The following is a 25,354-nucleotide window of genomic DNA, read 5'->3' as shown; positions in this document are numbered from 1 at the left end:
CACCACAAAGATAGCTGTTATAAAAATTTGGGAACATAGAAGTTCTTTTCCTTTTCCACTGATCTCCTTCCGAAACAGACCCAGCAATATATGTGTATGTGTACACATATATGCAATATATGTGTATACACAGTTTTATAAGTCTCTGGGTGTAATTCCAAATTGTTCTCCAGGATGATTGGATTAGTTCACAGCTCCACCAACAATGTATTAATGTAACCATTTTTCCTTTTGTGGATATTTGTATGCATATGAGTTGTTTCCTTTTACAATATACAAGTTCTTTGAGGACTGAGAATGTTTCATTTTATCATTGTATGTCCAGTAGCTTTAACCATGCTTATATCCTAATGCATGTTTTCATTCATTCATTCATGCAACCGTTAATTATTTATACACTTAATGATCAGCTTATTACAAAATCACCTCCCAGATGCCATGAAAGGAAGAATATGAGAAAGAAAATGTATGTGTATTTCTTTAAAGTCATATTTTCAGTGCATTTATTTGAAACCATTGTGTGTTGGACCCTGGGCAAAGAGCTGGCTTGCATATCCTTAGGCCTGGTGGAATCAGCCTTACAAACATGCACCCCAGTTATCAATCATTAAACCACTCTGAGACCAGTTCTTAGCAGCAGATATATCTGGATCAATCTCCCAAATCTCTTAGATCACACTGACAAAGACCAGCAGAAGCCTACCTAGGGATAAAAGGTAAATTTTATCCCCTTTGAACCTGTATCTGAGTTGATAACCCAAAGGAAAATAGAAGAGGGGCAGCTAGATGGCTTATTGGATTGAGAGCCAGACCTAAAGACAGGTCCTGAGCAAATTTGACCTCAGACTGATCCTAACTGCATGACCCTGGGCAAGTCACTAAACCCCCATTGCCTAGCCTTTACCACTGTTCTGCCTCTAGAACCAATATATAGTATTTATTATACAATTGGAAGGTTGAGGGGTTTTTTTGTTTTTAAAGAAAGAAAAGAAACTTATTCACACAAAATGTCATATCTGAAGTGAACAAACATTGCAGGGATGAAGTTCCTTGAAAGTTTCTACCTATGAACGAGTAACCTCTCTACAGCTATAGAATCCATGTGGCAGTAACTCCTTGGAAAACATGGGAATTGGATACTCAAAAATCACCAGAATCTCAGTACCCTGAAATCCTGGAACTGGTCTATAACAGCATCAACTTTACTGATTTAGGGAGGAAAGTGATTACTGCTAGCTACACAAGATCATTTGCAACACCCTAAGCCCTTGGAGCTTCTCCATGGAATGACTATGGAATTTATCGTTTGTGATTGTAAAGATACCAAGCTAATGAGAGGCTCTGAGAGAGAAGGTTGAGGGAGACATCTCAAGAATCTCTCTCGACAAAACAGGGTGTCTGCCAATGCTTCCAGGGAAGAGATGGTGCCTTCCAAAGTTGAAGTGGTACTTAGAAAGGTACTGATGCATTTCTAGCTTTCAAAACAGATTCAAGTGACTGAATCACTTCTAATCCAAGCCTCTCCATAAAGGCTTTCTCAATAAAATACTGAGAGACCACAGGGTTTTCTTTCATCCTCATTTACATGAAAGTTCCTTCTCTCTTCTCTATGGAAAGACATCAGACAAGTGGATAGAGTAGGTACAGGAATGCTGAAGTGACTGGTAAAGATGCCTTAAGGTGTGCTCAGTCACTGAGAGTAGCATGACAATTGCAGAAAACTTCCATTTCACCTTAAATGAGAATTTTGAAATTCAGCAATATAAATGTATGTTTATATAGTATACATACATACATACATATGTAATGCATATATATGTATGTGTATGGGAGAGAGAGAGAGAGAGAGAGAGAGAGAGAGAGAGAGAGAGAGAGAAAGAGAAGGAGTGAGAGAGAGAAGAAGAGCCTGTGTCATCATTAATCTACACACTTGATTTTATAGATGAAGAAATTGAGTTCCACTGAAATGAAAATTCTTCCTTAATGCCACAAAACAAATGTCATTGGGCTATAGTTCTATTGAATTCAATAAGATTATTAAGTGCTTAGCATAAGATGCTGAAGAGAACAAGAACAAGAACAAGAAGAAAGAAGAGAAAAAAGTAAAGAAAAAAACAAAGAAAAGAAGGAAGAAGAATGAATAAAGGAAGGAAGGTAGGAGGAAGGAATGAAGGCAGGAGGTAGGAAGGAAGGAAGAAAGTAAGGAAAGAAGGAATGAAGGAAAGAAGGAAGGAGAAAAAGAAGGAAGGAAATATACCAACTTTCACGAAGCTTATATTCTACTAGAAGAGATGGTGAAGTAACATGTAGCAGAACAATTCAACTAAAATGCATACAGAATGTAAATTAAAAATGATTTCAGGATCAGTCACTTTTAACTGGGATGAATTAAATGAGGAAAAGCCTCTTATAAGTGCTGTCACCTGAGCTGAGCCTAAAAGGAACTAGAGGTCAAAAGAGTAAGAAAAAGATAAAAAATATTACAGTCACTCATTCAATCAATAAGTATTTATTAAAATCCCTACTATATTCCACTCAGTATAGTCAGCACTATTGAAAGTACTATCCTGTTAGAAAGAAAAAGCAAAAATAATTCTGGCCCTCAAGGAGCTTACATTTTAATGGCAATACAACATGTACCTAAATAGGCAATAAGTGATACAAAGTAATCAACAAATAAACATTTTTTAATCACCTACTGTGTGCCAGGTGCTAGGCTAAAGATAATCTCAGAGAGGAAAACACTAGTATTTGATAGCAGCAGGAAAGGCTTACTGCAGAAGATTAGATTTGAGCACTCTTAAAAACAGCCAGAACTTCAAAGACTTGAAAGTGAGAGGGAAGAGCATTTTAGAGATGAGAGACAGCTGAGGTAAATGCTCAAGGATGGGAAATGGAGAGTTATCTGCAGAAAAATGCAAATAAGCCCACTAGGTTTCAGGTCATTTCAGGTCTAGGGGACAACATAAACAAATGCACAGGTAGCACATGCAATATTATGGAACATCAAGTAGGGTAGCCAGGTTTGAGTTTAGGGTATGTGAAAGGGACTAATGTAGAATCGACCTAGAAAAATAATCTGGAGCCAAACTATGAAGAGCTTTAAATGTCAAACAAAGAAAAAAATATATATATATATGTATATACACACATATTAATTAGTGGGTAATAGGGAGTCATCGAAGCTTCCAGAGGATACAGCTGGATCCAGACTTGGGAATATTTTTGGCCAGCTGATAGAAAATAGATTGAAGAGGGAAGTGATTTGATAGAGGAAAATTAGGAGGTTCTTGCAATTCTGATAAGAGTTTGAATTAGAATGATCATGGAGTGAGATTGGAGATAAGGGTCTAGGCATGAGATATGATGGTAATAAAATTGATTAGGCTTAATGATTGATTGGATGAAACAAACAAATCACAAATTCACAGAATCTCAGTTCTTAGAAGGAGACCATCTAGTACAAATCATATATCAAAATTTTAAAAACAACCCTACAATGTTCTTACTTATGGCTATTCAATTAGCCTTTGCTAGAAGCAGTTTAAGTGAGAGGGAACCTGCCACATCCTAAAGGAGCCCTTCCTAATTAAGAATTAATTTTCTTTACAACTAAATGTTTCTTTATGAAACATCCATCCATTTTCCCCAAATATGCTCTGCCATCACAAAGAACAAATCCAAAGCTTATTCCACATGTCAGTCCTTCAAGACAACTCTCAAGTTCCTGCTGTCTTTCCTTCTTTTGACCAAAATGTCTCCAGGCTATTCAATGGATCATCACATGGCATGATCTCAAAGCTCTTCAGTGTCCTGGTTGCCTTCTCTTCCCTTGTTGTTCTAGATCTTATGTGTACCCTTCTTTAAAAGTAGCATCCAGGACTCAACTAAATATTCCAAATATCATCTGATCAAGACAGGCTACTTCACAATTATTATGTTGCTAAGTTCTAGACACTATACCTCATAATTCAGCATAAGATCATATTTAATAATTTAGTTGTATTTTGGGGTTTGTAATTGGGGTGCTATTGGTTCATTTCAAGCCTGCAGTCCATTAAAATCCCCAAATCAATGTCAGATGAACTTACATCTAGTCACACCCTCATTTTATATTGGTGGTATTAATTATTTTTATCTCAGTGAAGGCCTCAATAATAGCTATAATTTTTGTAGCAATTTAAGGTTCACAAAGCACTTTACAGTTATTAATTCATTTTACCCTTATGCCAAACCTGGGAGTTAGATGTTGTTGTTGCTGTTGTTATGTTTATCCCTGTTAAGTTTAATCTTGTTAGATTTATCCCAGTGTCTATCTCAAGGATGATTATTCTTGTGTGTGTGTTATGGACCCCACTGAAAGTCTATGAACTCCTTCTCAGAACAATTTTTTCAAAACATAAAAGAAAACACACAGGATCAGAAGGGAAATAAATCATATTGAAATAAATATGTAATTTCTTCCCATCTAAGTTCATGGACTATGAAAGGGCCTATAAATCCCAGATTAAGAACTCCTGGCTAGCTTGTCAAGAACTTTCTGTATCCTTAAGCTATCTCCAAGTGAGTCAGTTATACCTCTAGCTTTATATCATGAGCAAACACGATAAGCATTTTATCCAAGCAGCCCATAAGAATGTTAGGCAGCATAGGACCAAGGATAGATCTTTGAGCCAATAACATACAAGTTGGTGTTGACCCACTAATTATGATGATCCCTCACTGACTGACATTAGTGACAATTGCTTCCCTTTTTATAAACACTCATAAACCATCATTATTATAATATGTTCTAAAATATTGCTAGGAATCAAACCAAAAGTAATTGACCAATAGTCAATAGATTGCCCCATCATTTTTTCTTTTTCACCAGAATATTTGCTCTTCTCCAGGACAGAGACACCTTCTCCTCTGCTCCTTGATCTTTCTTTCGTAGATTGCTAACAGTGGTTCACCTATTTTGACAGTAATTGGTACAAAGAAAATGAGATGATGTGGCATTTGTGTTTACACTGAGCAATCAAATCTTTGTTTTTATCTTCCCCCAAAGGAGATAAGTCACAAGGCTCTGCCGCATTGTCAACCTCTAGGATTAAACATAAAACATCACCCGTTTGTGCCAAAGGTTCCCAAACATCAGCAGATTATTTTATCTGATCAGTCACATTCTTGGAGCAGCTCCATCTTAGCAGGTATGGCAGTCAGTGGTTTCTTGACTGATGCTCTAGGTTGGAAAAAGTAGATGTGGGCTGCACACACTTGATGAGGTCTGTGTGGAGTGCCTATTTGGACAGTAAAGCCATAGGTTCTGGAAATCACTTTATTTCTGTTATTGGTCACCATCACCATCATTATCCACAACAAGAACAGGAATAGCAATAGCCGCAAAAAAATAACATTGACAGCAACAGTGGCAATGATAATGATGGGGACAACAGTTTTCATTTTCTATAGGGTGTTACAGTAAAAAAGCTTTTAATAAAGATCTTCATCAGAACCTTTTGAGGTAGAGAGTGTGAATATTAATGCCTTTATTTGATAGAGGAGTAAATTGATAAAAATTAAATGATTTTAAAATAATTTATAAATGCCCAATAAAAATAAATGCTCAATATCATGTAATTTTTTTTACTATAAATCTGTGCTTTGTCCACCACAAGATGTTTTAAACATGCCATTTGTGGATGACTAATTAACCTTCATGATAGCCATTTCCATTTCTTTGGCCATGATAAAAACAAGTGACTGCTACATGGCCAATCCACTTTGGTCACATCAACATAACCTGTGAAAATTCTGAGCTCACTATTAGGTGTCCATTTGTTAATCCAATCCATTGCTCAACTCTGGGTGCCTTTTAAAAGGTCTGTCTTCGTGGTCAAACTCGTTAATCATGTTATGTTGTATGTAATACATATTTAAATTGTTGGAGGCACTGCTAACTAGATACTTGACCCCACTGATTCATTGATGAAGGCCAGGGACTGAAGTTCCCATGGCTACCCCAGCAGATATTGATTGGTTGGTTTCATACTTGAAGAGGACCAAAATGGCATCACTTGTGACTCACCACTTCTGACTCACACATTAATTGGATTTAAGTGAGGCAAAGTTACAAAGTCATCAGCCTCACTCTGTCTTCCAGAGTCTTCCAAGTCCCATAGCAAGACAAAAGTCAAGATGCCTTGGGATACAGCTGATGATCTTGGCTTCTTCAATGTTTAAGTACTCCACATTGTACATCTCCTAAGGGTGATTTCCAAAGAAATAACAAATGATGCTTCTCAGAGAGTTGGCTACCTCTCTGCCATACTTCTAACTTGTGTTAAAATGCTATATAAATTCTACTTACTAATTTTTTTTACCAGATTTTGACTTATAACATTGTAAGGAAAGGGGGAGTGAATGATATACTATGTTTAAAAAAAGTGCAATAAAAGAGATGGTTCATAGTTCCTCCCAGACCCAGGCAGCCCTCAGAATGTTAATCTATAGGCTAAGGAGGAAAACACACTTAAAGACCACAGTTTAGGCATTTAGATTCAAATCTCTGCCTCCTACTGTTGAGCAGTTAGGCCAACATTAGCCACTCAAATACAATATTGACTGTGTAGGAACTCTTGAGTCTTCACTGATTCCCAATGAAGTCCTTCCTCTATTTTCTCATAGCTCTCAGTCTTTCTCCCCAAAAGGCCCTGGGTCTACATGAGTTCCAGATCCTGCTTTACACTTGAAAGTAAAGGAGATATGGATCTCACAAGCATGAAAGGCCATGGTCCATTACTAAGAGAAAAACTTATCTTGGGTGCCATTAGCCCACATACCTACTTTGATTTTGCTCATTCTTCTTCTTTTTTTTTTTAAACTCTTACCTTCTTTCTTGGAATCAATACTATTTATTGGTTCCAAGGCAGAAGAGCAGTAAGGGCTACGCAATGCGAGTTAAGTGACTTGCCCAGGGTCACACAGCTAGGAAGTATCTAAGGTCAGATTTGAACCCAGGACCTCCCGTCTCTGACTATCCTGAGTCACCTAACTGCTTCCTGCTCCTTCTTCTAAAACTTATCCATTAACCATATCCTATTTCCTTCCCTCCTGGGACTGGCCACATCCTAGGTCATGTCCATCACATTAACTATTTGCTCCCTCATTCTTCAACTCCCAGAATCCTTTTCTTTTAAGTTCAATTACATAGCCCAACCATGAATCACTGAGGAAGAGGAGAACACAGGGTAAGAAAGAGCAGGAAAGAAGGTTTTATTTTCACATAAATGTGATGGAACCTTTGCACTATAAGAGACCTTAAAATATTAAAAAATTCAAGCTAGAAAGCACCCTAGAACACAGAACACAGAATTTTAGAGCTAGAAGAGACTTAGGAATATAAAATGGAATTAAAACATTACAAAGTATTAACGTTTATGTAATGTTTTGATGTTTGCAAAACCATTTATATGTATTATCTCACTTGATCTGATTCTGAGAAGCTCTATTATCCCCATTTTAGAAATAAAGAAACTGAGACTCAGAGAAACTAAGTAAATTGCCCATCAAGAATACAGCTTATAGTTTGTCAGAGGTAAGATTCAAACCCAAATGTCCCTGTTTCTAAATTCATCACTCTATACACTATTCCAAGTTTTCTTTCATATACTATTGAATGCCAGCTCTGAGAAATATTGTTGGAAACTAGAACATCAGGAAAGGAAAGGCCCTGAGAATTATAACCATAGATCCCAAACTGGAAGGGACCTTAGAGGCCCTTAAGTCCAGTACTCTTATTTTACAGATGAGGAAATTGAGGCCCAGGAGAGATTAGGTAATTTGCCCAAAGTCACACTGATAGTGGGCAGTAATAATGCAGTGGCTGGAACACCAAGTCTGGAGAAAATGTTGGACCTGAGTTTAAATTTCACCTCAGACACTTACTAGCTATGTCAACCTGAGCAAGTCACTTAACTCTGTTGGAATGATTTCCTCTTCATAAGATGAGCTGGAGACAAAATGGCAAACCACTCTAGCTTGTTTGCCAAGAAAACCACAAATGGGGTCATGGTTAGTTGGACACAATTGAAATTGGACACAAATTGAAATGGAAAAAAAAAACACTGATAGTTAGGGTCAGAGATGGGATTTGAACTCAGATTCTGTGACTTCCAAGTTTTAAATTCAGCTTTCTCTCCATTGAAACATATTACCTCTCCCTAACATAGAATACAGAACATAAAATGAGGGAATGAGGGCAGCTGGGTAGCTCAGTGGACTGAGAGCCAGGCCTAGAGACAGGAGGTCCTAGGTTCAAATCCGGCCTCGGACACTTCCCAGCTGTGTGACCCTGGGCAAGTCACTTGACCCCCATTGCCTACCCTTACCAATCTTCCACCTATAAGTCAATACACGGAAGTTAAGGGTTTAAAATTAAAAAAAAAAATGAGGGAATGATACAATACAAACAGTGGTAGCTTCAAAGTCAGAGGACCTGAATTAAAATTCAGCCTTTTTGAGGGACTTATGAGAAAGAAAACTAGGCACATACAGAGGAGGAACTGTGGGAGGAGAAACATAGAAGAAAAACAACTGCTTGAACACATGGGCTGATGGGGATATTATTGGGGATGTAGACACTAAATGATAACTCTAGTCTAACTATCAATAATATGGAATTAGGTCTTTATCAAAGATACATGTAAAACCCAGCGGAATTGTGTGTTGGCTAAGTGGGGTTAGGGAGTTTTGGGGGAGAGGAAAAGAACATGAAATATGTAACTATGGGAAAATATTCAAAATTAAAATTAAAAAATGCAAAACTATTATTAAAAAATAAAATAAATAAAATTCAGCCTTTGTCTTTTAGTCACTGTGTGACTTTGGACAAGTCACTTAACTTCTTGTGATCTGAGTGTCTTCCTCTCTAAGATGAAGAGGTTTGTTTTTAGCTCTAAATCTATGATTCTATGATCCCACAGAATGTTAGTGTTAGAACTGGATTTAGAAGGTACCTACAGCACTCCTTGGAATACAGAATGTTAGAAGCCGAATGGGCTAGAGACTAGCTACGTCAGCAACTTAATTTAACAGATGAGGAAACTGAGTCTGTGTGTGGTGAAACTACTCTCACTAAGGTCACTAGCTAGTGAATGGTAAAACAAGAATTCAGCCCTCCTTCACCCTAGCCCCCTTTTCTTACTGCTACACAATCTTTCACCCTCTTAGCACACACAGGGTTAATGAGAACTGAGTCACCATAGCTCTGTTGCATGTGCAGCTGGTCTCTTGGGTTTCACTTCTAGTTCCAAAAATATCCCTCCCCTAGCCCCAGATCCTGTCGTGCCCCTACCCACTCAGACACTGAGGCAACAGACTTTCTGTCTCTCTGGTGGAGACTTCCAGTAGCATAAAACCAGACATTCACAATCTGCATATGACTTCTTGTGAAACTCACTCCTTCCTAAGGATGCCCTTATGACCAGGAGTGGGAAAGGAAAAACAAAACAAGCCTTGCATGGATGCCTGCTTTTATTATATAGTTTACATAAGTTAGCCACCCATTTGAACTCTCCCCCACGGGGTGGGACTGCTGCTGCTGGCTCATGGAAGTTTCCAACATTTGGTCACGAAATAACAGAGGAAGAAAGGGAAAGACAGAGACACACAGAGAGATAGAGACAGACAGACAAATACACAGAGACAAGCTGAGAAAGATACAGAGATGAGATGGAGATAAAGAGGGGAAAAAAAGAGAGGAGAGAGAAAGAAAGAGGAGGAGGGACAGAGACAGAGATAGAGAGAAAGAAGGAAAAAGAAAGAGAGGAGAGAGAAAGAGGGGGAGGGAGAGAGAGAGAGAGAGAGAGTAGGGGAATGGTCTCTGAAGGTAAAGTTTAGCTCCTTCAAAACTTTGTTCATGGCTAGTCATAATGATTCAGCATTTAACATTCAAGAGCTATTAAATTATTCAACAAGTATTGAAGTAGGCAGCTCAGTGGCATAGAGGATAGAATCTAGTCTCAAAAGTCAGGAAGATTCAACTTCATTAGTTCAAATAGGACCTGAGATACTAGTTGTGTGACCCTGGAGAAATAGCCCTCTTTGTCTCAGTTTCTTCATCTGTAATATGGGCCGGAGAAGGAAATGGCAATCCACTTGCCAAGAAAACCCCAAATGGGGTCACTAAGAGTCAGGCACAACCAAAAGGACTGGACAACAACTATTAAAGTATTCATTATGTGCAACATCCTATCCTGGATAGTGTGTTTTCCCGTGGGAGAAAGCATGGGACTTGAAATTTAAAAAAAAAAAAAAAAAAAAATATATATATATATATATATATATATATATATATACACATACACACACACACACACACACACAAATTGAAGCTGTGGCTTGCATTAGTACTAATTGTATAACTGTACACCCATCAATTCACCCCTCTGAGCACCATTTTTCTAATCTGTAAAACAGGAAGGATAGCTCTACCAAGGTAGGAAGGCAGAAGCTTTAGTCCAAAAGCTAACAATTGGTAGATGCCCTTTCCATAGTTTTTAGGGGTTGGAGGTCGTATTTCTTGCCTACTGTGTGTCCAGTGGCCATTGTCCTCTGCTTATAGGGGTCATCTGCTGACCTCCACGCTAAGGCAGTCTGGAAGAGAAGGGAAAGAAGTGGTCTATGGGTGGGAAGAATTTGAGGGAAGGAAAAGAGATGGGCTTCCACCTCCATCCCCCTTTAGACTGTTCTCTTCACTGTTGTCTCCCTTTGTCTCCCCACACAGACTCTCTTCTGCAAAGCATTTGTTGCCTCATTTCCTCTTCCTCATCCTTCAAACAGTTTTGTAGCAAGTGAAAAATATTCCTAGTTCTGTCTATGGAAATAATCACATTTGTACAAGATTGCTATGAGAAAAAATGTTTTGTAATGCTTTATCCCATTTTATATAGTTCTAAAAGGCTTATAAACTGCTTCCCTTACAACAACTGACATTGGTACAAGTAGCATTATCCTTATTTCATAGGTGAAGACACTGGGGCATAATGGGTTGCACAGCTTGCCTGGGGTCATGCAGCAATTGCGAAATACCAATTGTACCCTCTTGTGAGTAGAGGGAACAAGTCATTTGTCTTTGTATCTTGCCAGACTCCTAATAAGACTAGGCATAAATAGAAATAGCCCAGAACATTGGAAAGAACACAAGACCATGATCGTGGATTGGTCTTCAGAGTATGTCTAGTCCAACACACCCATTAAGCAGATGAGGAAAGTGAGGCTCAGAGACATTAATTAAATTAATTAAAATTAATTAAAAATTAAATACAACTTACCTAATATCACACAAGAAGTAAATTATCAGAGCTAGGATTCAAACCTAGGTCTTCTGACTCCAGGAGGTAGTATGAGACAGAGGAAAGAGCCCTAGATTTAGTCAAAGATCTTCAGTTTGAATCTTAGCTCTGCTAATTCTTCTATTGATAATCTAAGGTAAGGTACTTTAATGTCTCTGGGCCTTACTTTCCTTATCAGTAAAATGGGGATTTTCCAGTAGATGAACTCTGAAGTGCCTTCTTGTCTGCCATTTTGTTTTCTATAAATCCATGCCATTTCTTTATATTGATATATGAGCTATTCTCACTAAAAATTTGGTAAGACACAAAGATGTCTTCCCTGTGCTAACAGAATATACAAATCAGTGTTTCCCAAGTGTTGGCACTAATGATTGGAAAAAAAATTTAGGGGTCTATGAGATTATTACATTTGATCTTCATAAGGTCTCAATTTTATAGTTTTGGAAACGTTTTCAGACAACCTTAGAATGAAAGCTAGGAGAAAGCTAAGGGATAACCTAGTCCAACCCAGCTCCTCAATCCCCCCATCCCAGACACCTCCCCAGCACCTTCTCCCACAGTTAACAGGAGAAAGCTGAGCCACAGGGCAGGTAGTTAAGTCTTGGGGATATGCTGAAGATAGATTATTCTGCTGATTGTTAAATTGTTCACAATGAGCATTTCTACCTAAGAAATCATCAGACACACATTGACCTTGGGATCCCATTACTAGGATTAGGCCCTAAGGGCATCATTGAGAAGGTAAAAAAGCTGTGTGTATATGAAAATATCCATGGAAGCTTTGTTTGTAATGACAAAATAACTGGAAATAACACAAATGCAATGAATGGGAGAAATGGCTGAATAGATTGTGATATTTGAATGTAATTGTATTGAAAGATGAAGCAAATAATGGAAATACATGAAGAGAAGAAAAAGAGAAAGCGAATAATATATATTATGATTACATTTTAAAAAATAACAGCCACAAAATCAAGAGAAAGTAGTATCCAAGTGAAACAAATCCAAAGAGAACTCAAAAGCAGAGGATGTTTATATTAGCACACACATAATTTACATATTTAAATAAATTATAAACAATATGGAGTTTGTGGTTTTGCACATAATTTTTTATGAACTTGTTTAGTTAAATGTTTGTTGTTGTTGTTGATGGTGGCAGTTACCAAGTGTATAAATTTTTTTAAAGCATATAAAATAATTTAAGTGGAAAGGAAAAAATCAAATAGAAGAGACTATGACCACTTCCAAAGTTCTTTCCCTATCTAAAATTCTGGCTTTCTAAATATGTATTAAAGCAACTATCTGGATGAGATTAGAAAATATCCCAAAAAAGAAAGAAAGAAACCAGCAAACACTACAAATAAGACTTTGATTTGTTGTCTTGTTGATTCTTTAGGCCCTAGAAAGAGATAAAGTATTAATAGAGATTAAATCTATATCAGATTGCTTACTATCTCAGGAAGGGTAGGAGAAAGAAATAGCAGGAAGGATGGAAAGAATTTAAAACTTTGTCAAGTTCTGCTCGACAAATTACTTATGGATCAATGAAAACTTATAAACTATAATTAGGGAAAAATAAAATATCATTAAAAATAATGCAGATTAAATTTAAGTGTCATGAATACTTTTTTTTTGAAAGCCAGTTGTTAACCATTTACCAACATACCTCTGGTGAAGTGACTTAACTCAAGTTCAAATAGCTGGTAAGTAGCAGAGCCGAATAGAGTTCCTATTTCTTGATTACAAGTACAGTACTAATTCTATGAGGACAGGGACATAGTCTCATTTTATGTCTCCCCAAATTCTCAGGGAAATTCTCTGTACCCAATTGAAAATAAATTTTTGCTGGATGAATTGATGAGGATTAATAAATGATTTGCAACATTTTCTATTGCTAAAAATGTATACTTCCTAGAGTCAATAAACTTGTTTTTCAATAACTCATTCTTTTCCTTCTCCATACCTTTCACAACCAACTTGCTTCTCCTAGGTTCCTTATTTCAATTTGTTGGATCTCCACATGATTTAGTTTATCTATCATCCATCCATCCATCTATCTATCTATCTATCTATCTATCTATCTATCTATCTATCTATCTATCTATCTATCTATCTGTCTGTCTGTCTGTCTGTCTATCTATCTGTCTATCTATCTACCTATCTATATCTAAGGCTTCAAAATAATTCATAGAAGAGAACACAGATAATATCCATCCAAAGTAGAGTTTAACTAGGGAAATACTCTGGCACAGGGACCCATTTTGAGCAAGAGAACCTTGGGAGAAATCTTGGATCAGCTACTTAAATTGTGCATAACTTGGGGCAAATTATCAACTAAATATGAAAGAAGATAGCCTAGCAATACCAGATGGCAAATTATATTACAAAGTTTTGTTATTGTTGTTATTGAATCATTTTGGTATGAGCCCATTTGGGGTTTTCTTGGTTTCATCATCTCATTTTATAGATGAGGAAACTGAGGCAAACAGTGCTAAGTGACTTTCCCAGCTAGGAAGTGTCTGAAGTTGGATTTGAACTCAGGAAGAGGAATCTTTCTGACTCCAGGTCCAGCACTCTATTCATTGCACCACCTAGTTGCCCTAGAATCATAGGTCCTCGGAGGTCATCAAGTCTAACTCCCTCTTCATACAGATGAGGAAACTGAAGTCCAGGAAGTTAAGTGACTAAGTCCAAGTCATATAACTAGTAATCAACAAAAATAAGGTTTGAATTCTGACTAAAAATCTCATGTTCCTTCCATTCATTGTACCAAGCCTATCTTCCTTTTTTTCATTCATGGAATCGCATAATCAACTGTTCCCACTTCAAGTTGCTAAGGAGTAATATCTAGGGCTATTTTCAACTAGAGTTTTATTTTCCCAGTCATACTCAACAGAAAACAAAGTGGAGTGTTTATATACTAATTAACCTTGCGCTGGGTATGTTGGGGGGTTTTGTTTTTTCTTTCCTGTAAAGAAAACACACCAAGCATGTCAAGACATTTCTTTCTGAAAATGAATTCTTCCCACTGACCCTGCCAGATATGGGAAGGAAGCCAGGATCTTTGGCCTCCCTTACAGAGCACAGTGAGACATTTGCATTTAAACTAATTTAAAAAGAGAAGGAAATAGAGGGAGAAGTGTTAATGGAATATGACCCCCTTCTAGGCTCAAGGTTCCTGGGTGCCTAATAGGTATTCATTCATTAAATAGAAAGCTTTGCTGCAGTTCACCATTTCTGACATGAGCTCAGAAGCCAGAAAGAAAAGAGTTAAGAAGAGAAAGAGAAGAAAGAAAGTGGAGGCACCTATTGTGGACGGCCTTTTCAAGAAGTTTAGCCACAGAAGAGGGGAGAAATATAAGATGACAGTAATCAGAGTTGGATAGGTCAAGTGAAAGTTTTTTTGGTGGATGGGGGAGACATGGGCATGCTTGTTTGTAGTATGTAGGGAAGCAGGAGGCGGATAAGTGGCTCAGTGGATGGAGCGTCAGATGGAGATGGGAGATCCTGGGTTCAAATCTAGCCTCAGACACTTCCTCACTGTATGATGTAAGTCACTTAAGCCCCATTGCTTAGCCCTTACTGTTCTTCTGCCTTAGAACCAATAAATAGTATTGATTCTAAGACAGAAAGTAAAGGTTTAAAAAAACAGTAGGAAAGCAACCAGTAGACAGGATACAATTGAACATTAATAAAGATGAGAGAGGGGGCAATCATTTGGAGAAGATGGAATGGAATGGGACCATTCATGCATATAGAGGAGCTTTCTTTATCAAGGAGAAGAGTTACCTCCTCAAGACAAACAGAATTAAAGGAGGAAAAAGTGGAGGAAGGCATGTGAGTAATGTGAGATGAGGAGGAAAGGATGGGGTAACACTCTCTTGAGAATGACCTAATTTTTTTTCCAGTGAAATATGAGGCAAGTTTCTCAGTTGAGAGAGTAATGAACAGGGAGATGTGAGATGTTTAAAGAGTATGAAAGGCTTTGGAAAAGCTGATATGGTAAGCAGGATGGTGAATCAATTAGGGAGATAGAAAAGCAATGCCTTACCACAGTGAGGGCACACTAGAGATCAGGTAGCTTAAACTCACAGTGGATCCAGTCAGCATAGTTCCACAATTCTCCCTAACATTGTTCAATAGCATGCACCTAGGAAAAAAAGACAGTAAATGGTAGTAGTAATCCAGAGCTTGTGTTTGGAAAGGCAAGATCTTCACTAGGATAAGGGACTCAAGAAAGAGGAAGAGTGTAGACTTAAATTGGTTCACCAAAGAGTCAAGATGGGGAAGGGAAGAGAATGTAGTCAAAACAGGGGTGTTAACCTGGAAATGAATTGAGGAGTGGAGGGATTTGAGGTCACAACAAGGATCAGGAAGAAATTGGGAGTGGAAGCAGCTAAGTGGCTTAGTGGATAGAGAGTAACACCTAGGGATAGGAGATCCTGGGTTCAAATCTGACCTCAGATACTTCCTAACTTTGTGACAAGTTATTTAACTTCCATTGCCTAGCCTTTACTACTCTTCTGCCTTGGAATAAATACATAGAATCGGTTTGAAGCTGGAAGGTAAGAGAGGAGGAAGAGAAGAGGAGGAGAAAAAGGAGAAGGAGGAGGAGAACATCTGAATTTTCTGAGACCAATTTATTTAGATGTTATTGTTGTCTTCATATTCTTCATAATATCATGTTTATTTCTATGTGTACATATCATAAGATTAGAGGATCATGGATTTGAGGATAGAAGGGACCTTAGAAATCAATTATTCTACTTCCTCATATTACATATGGGAAATATTAAGTTCCAAAAAGGAATGACTTACAGTCATTGAGGATTAATATCAAGATGCAAATTCCTCTCTTCTTAACTCCTTTTCCCATGTTCTTTCCACAAAAGTAATGATCCTAACAAGAAAAAATGAATTTGAGTAAGAAGATGTGAGATGTATTAACCAATTTAGATGTTGGTTTTTCATGAGTGTGCATATATTTTGTGTGTGGGTTTTTAAATGTATTTGAAAGAGTAATATAGACAGAAGAGTGCTGAAATTGGAATAAAAATAACCTAGGTGGGAATTCCAACCATACCAGTGATGACTCATACAAATTTGAAGAAATCATTTAACCTCCCTTGGCCTCAGTCTTCTCATTTGCCAAACAAAGTGGGTTATGTTAGTTGACCTTCAAGATGTCTTGTAACTTGAAATATAAGATTCTATTATACTAAACTAGAGTAGAGGCCAACAACTGAAATGAGCACAAAAAGATGAGCATGATCCTTTAAAAATTGTGTCAGAAATGCAAATACCTGGAATGAATGGAGGCTGCTCCAGAGTTTGTTTGTTAAACAAGGGAGAGAGGAAGGGAATAAGCATTCATATAGCACCTACTATGTGACAGATTCTGTGCTGAGGTTTTATTTTAATATTTTTTCATTTGATTTTCACAACAGAGGTAGGTACTATTATTATCCCCATTTTCTAGTTGAGGAAACTGGATCGAATAAAAGATTTTGTTTTGTTTCCTTTTGAAATAATTTGCCCTGCAGTGTCTCCCAGAAAGTGTCAGAGATAAGATCTGCCCTCAGATGTTCTGGACAGCAGGCCTACCACTATATCCATTATACCACAACCTTCCTTTATAAGAATATCCATACATCTATGTATATTGGAGGTAAGATGATCAGAGAAGTAGTAGAACTGCTCACTGGTCATAGATAGAATAATGATAATGAGTGATGGAGAGAAGGCAGTTTTGATTTTATTTTAAGTTTCTCTTCCAAGGAGAAGAATGTTTGAACTGTGAAGGATAACATAAAAGACACAAACAGGGAGCTGAAATGCAAGATAAATGAGGAAATGGTAAGAGTGCCAAAGCTATCCTCAATGAGCTCAAGTCACCTAGACTCCAGAGTTCAAGTCGATGAGTTCAAACCCAAATGAACTACATCTCAGGATACTGAAAGTGGTAGATGTGATGTGAATACTAAGAAACTCGTCAGTGAAATTGGGAAGACTGAACTGAATCATAGAAGAGGTGCTAAGAATATGAAGATATGTGTTGATATTAAAAAGCAAAATTGGAGCAACTGATAGCTACATCTGCATTGAGAACTAAGAAGGGACTAGTTGCAGGTTCATAGTCCTACAAAGTATCCAACAGAAAACTATATCCTATCTAAGGACACATCTTGAGGATACCATTGAAAAGGACTTCCAAGAGCTATGAATTACCCTTTTTGGCTACATGTGATCTCTAAGCCTGAGTTCACTTTCCTTAAGACTCCGAATGCACTGATGTCATAGATTCTTGAGGAGATGTTTTCTATCAGCTTTTCTTACTGTATCATCATCTTAGTTAAATATCTCTTTCTAGAAGCTACTCAAGTCTGACTGATTAAATCTGATCATGATCATGGAAGAAAGAACAATGATAGGGACATCCCAAGGACCCTGAGGAGACATAGGAGCCGTGTTCTTCTGGGAACTCTTCTCCCGTAGTTCAGGTGGGAGTTGGGATTATTATCTCAGAGCATTGCTACACATGTATATCCATACTTATACTTAGCTAGGTTAATAACTGGAGACAGCTAGTTGGCTCAGTGGATAGAATGCTTGGAGTCAGGAAGTTGTTGTTGAACTTTTCAGTCATATCTGACCCTTCATGACCCTGTTAACCACTCTGTCCATGGGATGTTCTTGGCAAATATACTGAAATAGTTTCCCATTTCCTTCTTCAATGTATTAAAGCAAACAAAGGTTAAGTGAAACTTGCCAAAGGTCGCCTAGCTAATAAATGTCTGAAGTTGGATTTGAACTCACATCTCAAAGATCTGACTGGAGAAGGAAATGGCAAACTACTCTGGTATCTTTGCAAAAAAAGTTCCATTGCAGCATTGGAGTAACAAAGAGTCCAATATCATTAATCAACTGGACAATATTAATAATTAAGGAATAAAGATTAATTAATGTTAATTATTAATAATGTGAATATTTATTATTAATAATAAAGAAATTATAACTATAATAATTAAGGGGTTAATTAATAATTAATCCCCTTGTTAAGATCTTTATGTATTGGAAACACATTCCCCTTTCCCTATGGACTCAGAGTTAACAATTCATATATATAATCCCAACTGTGTATTGTGCTAGTGGGGTATCATAAGCACTACAATGAGCCCCTTGATTCCTGACTTCAGAGTACAATTCAGGGCCATTCTGTTTAGAGTCCTGGACCTGGAGTCAGGAAGACCTAAGTTCAAATCCAGCCTTAGACATTTACTAGCTCTGGGAACCTGGACAAGTCACTTAATTTCTGTCTGCCTCAGATCTCATAACTGTAAAATGAGAATAGTAATAGCACCTATCTTCCAGAGTTGTTGTGAGGATCAAATGAGGTATTTATAAAATATTTAGCACTGTGCCTGGCCAAAATAGACACCATCTTCTTCCCCAGACACACATCTGATGGTTGGCATATATCCTATGTACATCACACAGGACATACTACTGTCTCTTGTTTTTTTTTTTTTGGTCCCAAAAATCAGTCAACATGATCTCTCCCTCTTTACCTAATAACCTCATAGATGAGTGTCTATCTAAACTCAAATGGCTTCAATGAAAGCTGCTATCATAGTTAAGTGGTAATATGAAGAACCAAAAGGGAATCATAATAAAGTTATCCAGAAAAGTGAGCTTGAGAGGTGATGGGTTCCTTTCACTCAAGATCTTCCAGTAGAGGCAAGAAGACCATATGTTGGTGGTATTGTAGAGGAGAGTTGGGTATAGATTGGGTGATATGACCTCTGAGGATCCTTGGTGTTCTGAAATTCTTACCTACCTCCCTTTACTATACTGTAAACTCAGAGTGGGCAGGAATGGCATCATTTTTAATTTTTTTAAATTTTGAATATTTTTCAAAAGTTATATGTTTTATGTTCTTTCTCTCTCCCCCAACCCCTCCTAACCCCTCCTTAGCCAACACACAATTCCACTGGGTTTTACATGGATCATTGATCAAGACCTAATTCCATATTATTGATAGTTGGACTAGAGTTATCGTTTAGTGTGTACATCCCCAATAATATTTCATATCAGCCCATGTGTTCAAGCAGTTGTTTTTCTGCTCCCACAGTTCTTCCTCTGAATGTGGCTAGTTTTCTTTCTCATAACTCCCTCAGCCGTGCTCTGGATCCTTACATTGCTGCTAGTAGAGAAGTCCATTATGTTCGATTGTACCACAGTGTATCAGTCTCTGTGTACAATGTTCTCCTGGCTCTGCTCCTTTCACTCCGCATCACTTCCTGGAGGTCTTTCCAGTTCACATGGAATTCCTCCAGTTCTTTATTCCTTTGAGCACAATAGTATTCTATCACCAACAAATACCACAATTTGTTCAGCCATTCTCCAATCAAAGGACATTCTCTCATTTTCCAATTTTTTGCCACAACAAAGAGCATAACTATAAATATTTTTGTACAGGTCTTTTTCCTTATTACCTCTTTGGGGTCTAATCCAAGCAGTGCTATGGCTGGATCAAAAGGCAGATAGTCTTTTAAAGCCCTTTGAGCATAGTTCCAAATTGCCATCCAGAATGGTTGGATCAGTACACAACTCCACCAGCAATGCGTTAATGTCCCAATTTTTCCACATCCCCTCCAACATTCATTACTCTCCCCTGCTGTCATTTTAGCCAATCTGCTAGGTGTGAAGTGATACTGCAGAGTTGTTTTAATTTGCATTTCTCTAATTATTAGAGATTTAGAACACTTTCTCATGTGCTTATTGATAGTTTTGATTTCTTTATCTGAAAATTGAATGGCATCATTTTTTAATCTTTGTGTTCCTCTAATTCAGCATGGCGCCATGAACTGGATGTAGCGAAAGCCTGATAAAAGCTACTTGCTTAAGGAGGCTGCATGATCCAAATATTCCTGATATAAAGTCCAAAAACCTAGATTCACCTCCTACCCCAGATGTTGACTGTCTATGTGGTGTTAAACAATCCACTTAACTCTTCCTGGACATCAACTTCCCCTCTGTAAAATGAATTGATTGGACACCATGACCTCTGAGGTCCTTTCAACTTGGGCATCACTGGTCCATTGCATGGGCTTGAACTGAATTGAATCAACTGCATCTTGATTCAACCTGGAAAAGTTCCAGTAGGTGGCGCCAGAGAGCAAGAGCAGGCATATACTGTAACTTCAATGCTGTGTCTTTCTGCCACCTTGATCTTCATCACAGACCCTATCATTCTCCTTAAGAAGATAAAGATTATTTTTTTCTCTTTCATCCTGGCTTCTATCATACTCTCTCTACTTCAGGATGCAAATAACTGTAATCCCCTCAGGCTAAGGAGAGGGGAAGTTAGTAGCTATTTCCTCTTCTCCCAACCTAAAGAAACTTGTTATGTGAGCCAATTGTCTCCAATACTTCAGGTTGGGGTGAAGAGGAGATAAAAAGGAACACAAATCAAAGCTACCCATTCTCTTTTTGCTACCCCCACTCTGCTCTCTCAAATGTCCTCTCTGTTGAAACACAATACACCAGGGAGGTAGAAAACCATCCTTTTGAAGGAGCTGGATGTGGTATAAAGGAAAAAAATCAATGGATTGGAAGTCAGAAGATATGTGTAATCTGTCATTAATTTGCTTTTTGACCTTGACTAACTCCCTTCTCCCTCTCTGAGTCTTAGTTTTCTCTTTCATAAAATAGATTTAGATTTTGAATGTTTTAACCTTTTTTGTGTCATGAGACCTCTTTGGCAGCCTGGTGAATACTATGGACCCCATTTCAAAACATTGCATTCATATGCATAAAATAAAATGCACAGGATTAGAAAGTAAACCAGTTATATATCGAAATACTGTTTTAAAATTGTAAAAAGAATCTGTTCAATAAGACAAGGTTAAAACTCCTGAATTAGAAGATCTCTAGTACCCCTTCAAAGTCTGATGTTTTGTAAAGCTCTAAAATGGGGAAAAACTACCCACAATCTATAGAATCATTATCCTGAATAATATCATTACTGGTTCAACCATTCAGGAAAACAATGTGGAACTAACCCCCAAAAAGTTATAAAACTATGCATGCCCTTTGATCCAGCAATACCACAACTAGGTCTGTATCACAAAGAGATAAAAGAAAAGGGGAAAGGATCTCTATGTACAAAAATATTTAGAGCAGCTCTTTTTGTAGTAACAAAGAATTGGAAACTGCTGAGATGCCTGGTATTTGGAGGAATGGGCTGAATAAGTTGTAGTATATGATTGGGATTGAGTATTACTGTGCTCTAAGAAATGAAGAGCAGAATGCTTTCAGGAAAACCAAGGAAGTTATAAATGAACTGATGCAAAGTAAAGTGAGCAGAACCAGGAGAACATCATAGGTGGTAAGAGCAAATTTATAATGATGATCAACTAACTATGAAAGACTTTCCTACTCTGACCCAAAACAATTCCAAATGACTAAGTTCAGATGAAAACATACACTTTTTTCTTAAAAATGGCTAATATGGAAATATGTTTTGTATGACTTAACATGTATAATTGACATCATATTGCTTACTTTCTCAGAGGTTGAAGGAGTGGAAGGTGAGGGGGGAGAATTTGGAACTGAATATTTTTTTTAACGAATGTTAAAAAAAATTTTAAATGTATTTAGGAAATATTTGACAAAAATAAAAATAAACTTAAAATAGTAGTTCACATTTATCTCAGTATTTATGGTAATAAAACAGTAGAAGGTACTTAGCATACATTAGAATAATAACTACTTATGTAGATGTAGCACATTCTTTGCAACAATTGTGTGAGATAAATAGTACAGGGTTTCATTTTGTAGATGAAGTAACTGTGCCCCTGAGAAGATAAATGACTTGCCCATATTAAAGCAGGACTGGACCCCAAATGTCTTGACTTGAAGTCCAAATCTTCCAATATCTGCACTATGATGCAGAGATAGATAAATCATTGGATAGATAGATAGACAGATACATATACCTTCATTATAAGTTATACTCTTAGAGAGTCCATCTATGGCACTAAAACTCTTGTAGAGATGTGTCTAGCAGAGATCTGAGGTCCTGACTGAGGATGCATGTCTATCTATAACCTCAACCTTCCCAAATATCATAATAATCTCTTAAAATATTCAAAACCTAACTCAGTGTCTTCCACAGAATACTTTCCTATGACTCTAATTTCCCTTTTTCCATAAGAACAGATTCTAAATCTGAAACATTTTTTGACTGTCCTTTCTCCCCATCGCTGCATCTAATAGACTATCAAGTCCTGCCTTATCCTGTCTATGTATCATCTTTTACATCTGGTTTTTCCTTCCCAATCCTACTGCCACCAACCTACTTCAGTCTAATATCCTCTCTCATCTATATTGTAATAGTCTCTTAAATGGTCCCCCTGCAGCTAGTCATTTCACTCTCTGATCCATCCTTCCAGAGCAATCTTCTTAAAACACAGGTCTATTCATGTCACACACACACAAATCAAAAACCTTCAATGGCTATTTCCTATAGGAAAAAATTCAACCCTTTTGGCATGCAAGACAAGGTCTTCCCCACCTTGGCTCCAACTTTCCAGGCTTATCGTAAACTACTCCTTTTTCATATTTTCAATCTGTCAACAAGCATTTATAAGGACTTACCATATATCAGGCACCGAGGATATAAATGTGAGGCGGTAAATCAATTGAGCCAATCAATCAACTCCCCAAATCTCATCTGAAATAGCTAACAGAATGATGTACCCTGATACCTTAACCAAGTGAGAGCACTTCCATTGAATCTAAGGCTTTAGACTAGGGATGAAAAGCCCTTAAACAATTCAGAAATCCTTAAAAGTGACTAGATAAATGAATGATGTTTCATAGGAAGTATATTCAGATGAGTCAGTCAACTAGCATTTATTAAATACCTGCTTTGTGCCAGTCACTATACAAAGAAAGGCAAAAAAATCCCTCTTTTCTAGGAGCTCACAGTCTAATAGGGGAGTCTATTACTAATAATGTAAACAATTATGTATGAACAAAATATAGCAGGGTAAAACAAAAATACTCTTAGAGAAAAGGCACTGGAATTAAAGGGATTAGGAAATGCTTTTTATGAAAGGTATCGCTAGAGCTGAGACTTGAAAGGGGCAGGGAAGCTTTGAGGCAAAGAGGTGAGGAGACAGGAGTTCAGGCATGGAGGTCAGTCAGTGAAAATGCTCAGTCTTAATCATGTCTTTTGGGGCTTGTTCTAAAACCAACAAGGGAGTTTGGAATCAAGAATTTGAGTGTCTGGGAGCTTAAAAAAAGGAGATTCCAACTGAGTCCTTGAAAAGGGATCCCTTATAGGGGAAGGAGAGAAGCTGAGCTTTTGTACCCTCAACCCCTCCCTGACTTTGACCAGAGGAGGACCTTGTGAACTTCAAAAACCTGGAGCAATGGGACCTTTTCATCAATATCCTAGCAATGTCCCCTTAGCAAGAATAGCAGTGACACGTGACACTGGAAACCAATGACAAATAGAAACACTGAAAAAAACACATCTTCAAGATGCTACAGGGACTGATGTAGAAAAGTTATACTATAACTAAAGGGAAATTGATGGAAATCAATTTGTACTAAGTGGAATAAAAGGACTTCCCCAATCAGAAGGGGTGAGTATTCTTTTGCTTTGTGCATTTTCTAAGCTTAAGCCCACGTTCCCTTGGACTCTGTGTGTGCTGGTGAGAGAATGTGGCAGTAGGATTGGGAAGGAAAAACCAGATGTAAAAGATGATACATAGACAGGATAAGGCAGGACTTGATAGTCCGTTAGATGCAGCAATGGGGAGAAAGGACAGTCAAAAAATGTTTCAGATTTTGAGTCTGGTCTTATTATTAAGAAAATGGTGGTATACATAGAAAAAGGGAAATTAGAGTCATAGGAAAGTATTCTGTGGAAGACACTGAGTTAGGTTTTGAATATTTTAAGGGATTGGAGAAACTTGAAGACAACATATCTCAAAACAATCCTTAGTAGTGGATAGTGTCCGTTTTCTGGTGGAAAGCTTGCAGGCATTTTCCCCTACCTGGTATCTCTTGGATTATTTGCTGTGCAAAGAGTTGGTTCTTGGTATCCTGAAGCCATCAAGGAAGTGGCCTGGACCATTTGTGAGAAACCCCAATACCCAGCTCTCTCTCCCTCTAGTCCTTAGCCAAGGCTGTCAGCCTGACTGAAGTTAGGTTGACAGAGAAACTACCCGTTAGAACTCCAGTTCTTGTCAGTTAGAGATTCCTAGTTACAGATATACCGTTCCCACTTTCCTGACCCTAATAATACAAATTAAACTGAATCTTTGATAATATTTCTGAGCCTCAGTTTCCTCATGCTTAAAATGGGAATGATAATACTGATTCGTGCAACCTACATCAAAGGATAATTAGAAAAAGAAAAAGAAAGATTTTAAGAGGTGGAAAAGTGATGTAGAAATGTTGTGTTCCTATTATTACTAAATATTTACTAGGCTCTAACCTCTTTAGTGGTAAAACCAAATCAGGCACCAGTGTGTATAATCAGTCCCATTCTTTCCAGTTTCAAAAAAACCTTCAATTTTCCCTAAACAAATAAATTGAATTAGGCCTCACACTCTCAGATTATCATCAGTCAAAGTTTTGTTATTGATGACATTTGCTCTGTGCCCTAGGTTTGCAGGAAGTTGTCCTGTGCCCAGAGATCTCTCCATTGTTTGACGGCCTTGCTGTGGTGGCCAGGAAGCAGCTCTATATTGGAGGGTCTTTGGTTCCTGGAACAGTGAATTTCTGCCCAGTCAGACTGAGGAAATGAATGTACCATGTGCAGCTGAAAAGAAGGTGTATTCCTTTTTGTCCCTATTTATTTTTCTTCACATATCAATTAAATCTAATTTTTCTAGGACTTCATTCACCTCTCTTACCTCTTTCTTATTTATTTTTCGGTTTGATTTATCTAGATCTGAAAGAGGAATATTTAGATCTCCCACTAGTATGGTTTTACTATC

The sequence above is a fragment of the Gracilinanus agilis genome, chromosome 1, assembly GCF_016433145.1.
Source record: "Gracilinanus agilis isolate LMUSP501 chromosome 1, AgileGrace, whole genome shotgun sequence".
NCBI lineage: Eukaryota > Metazoa > Chordata > Mammalia > Didelphimorphia > Didelphidae > Gracilinanus > Gracilinanus agilis.
The sequence above is the reverse complement of the archived record's forward strand: the minus strand, read 5'-3'. Positions refer to the sequence as shown.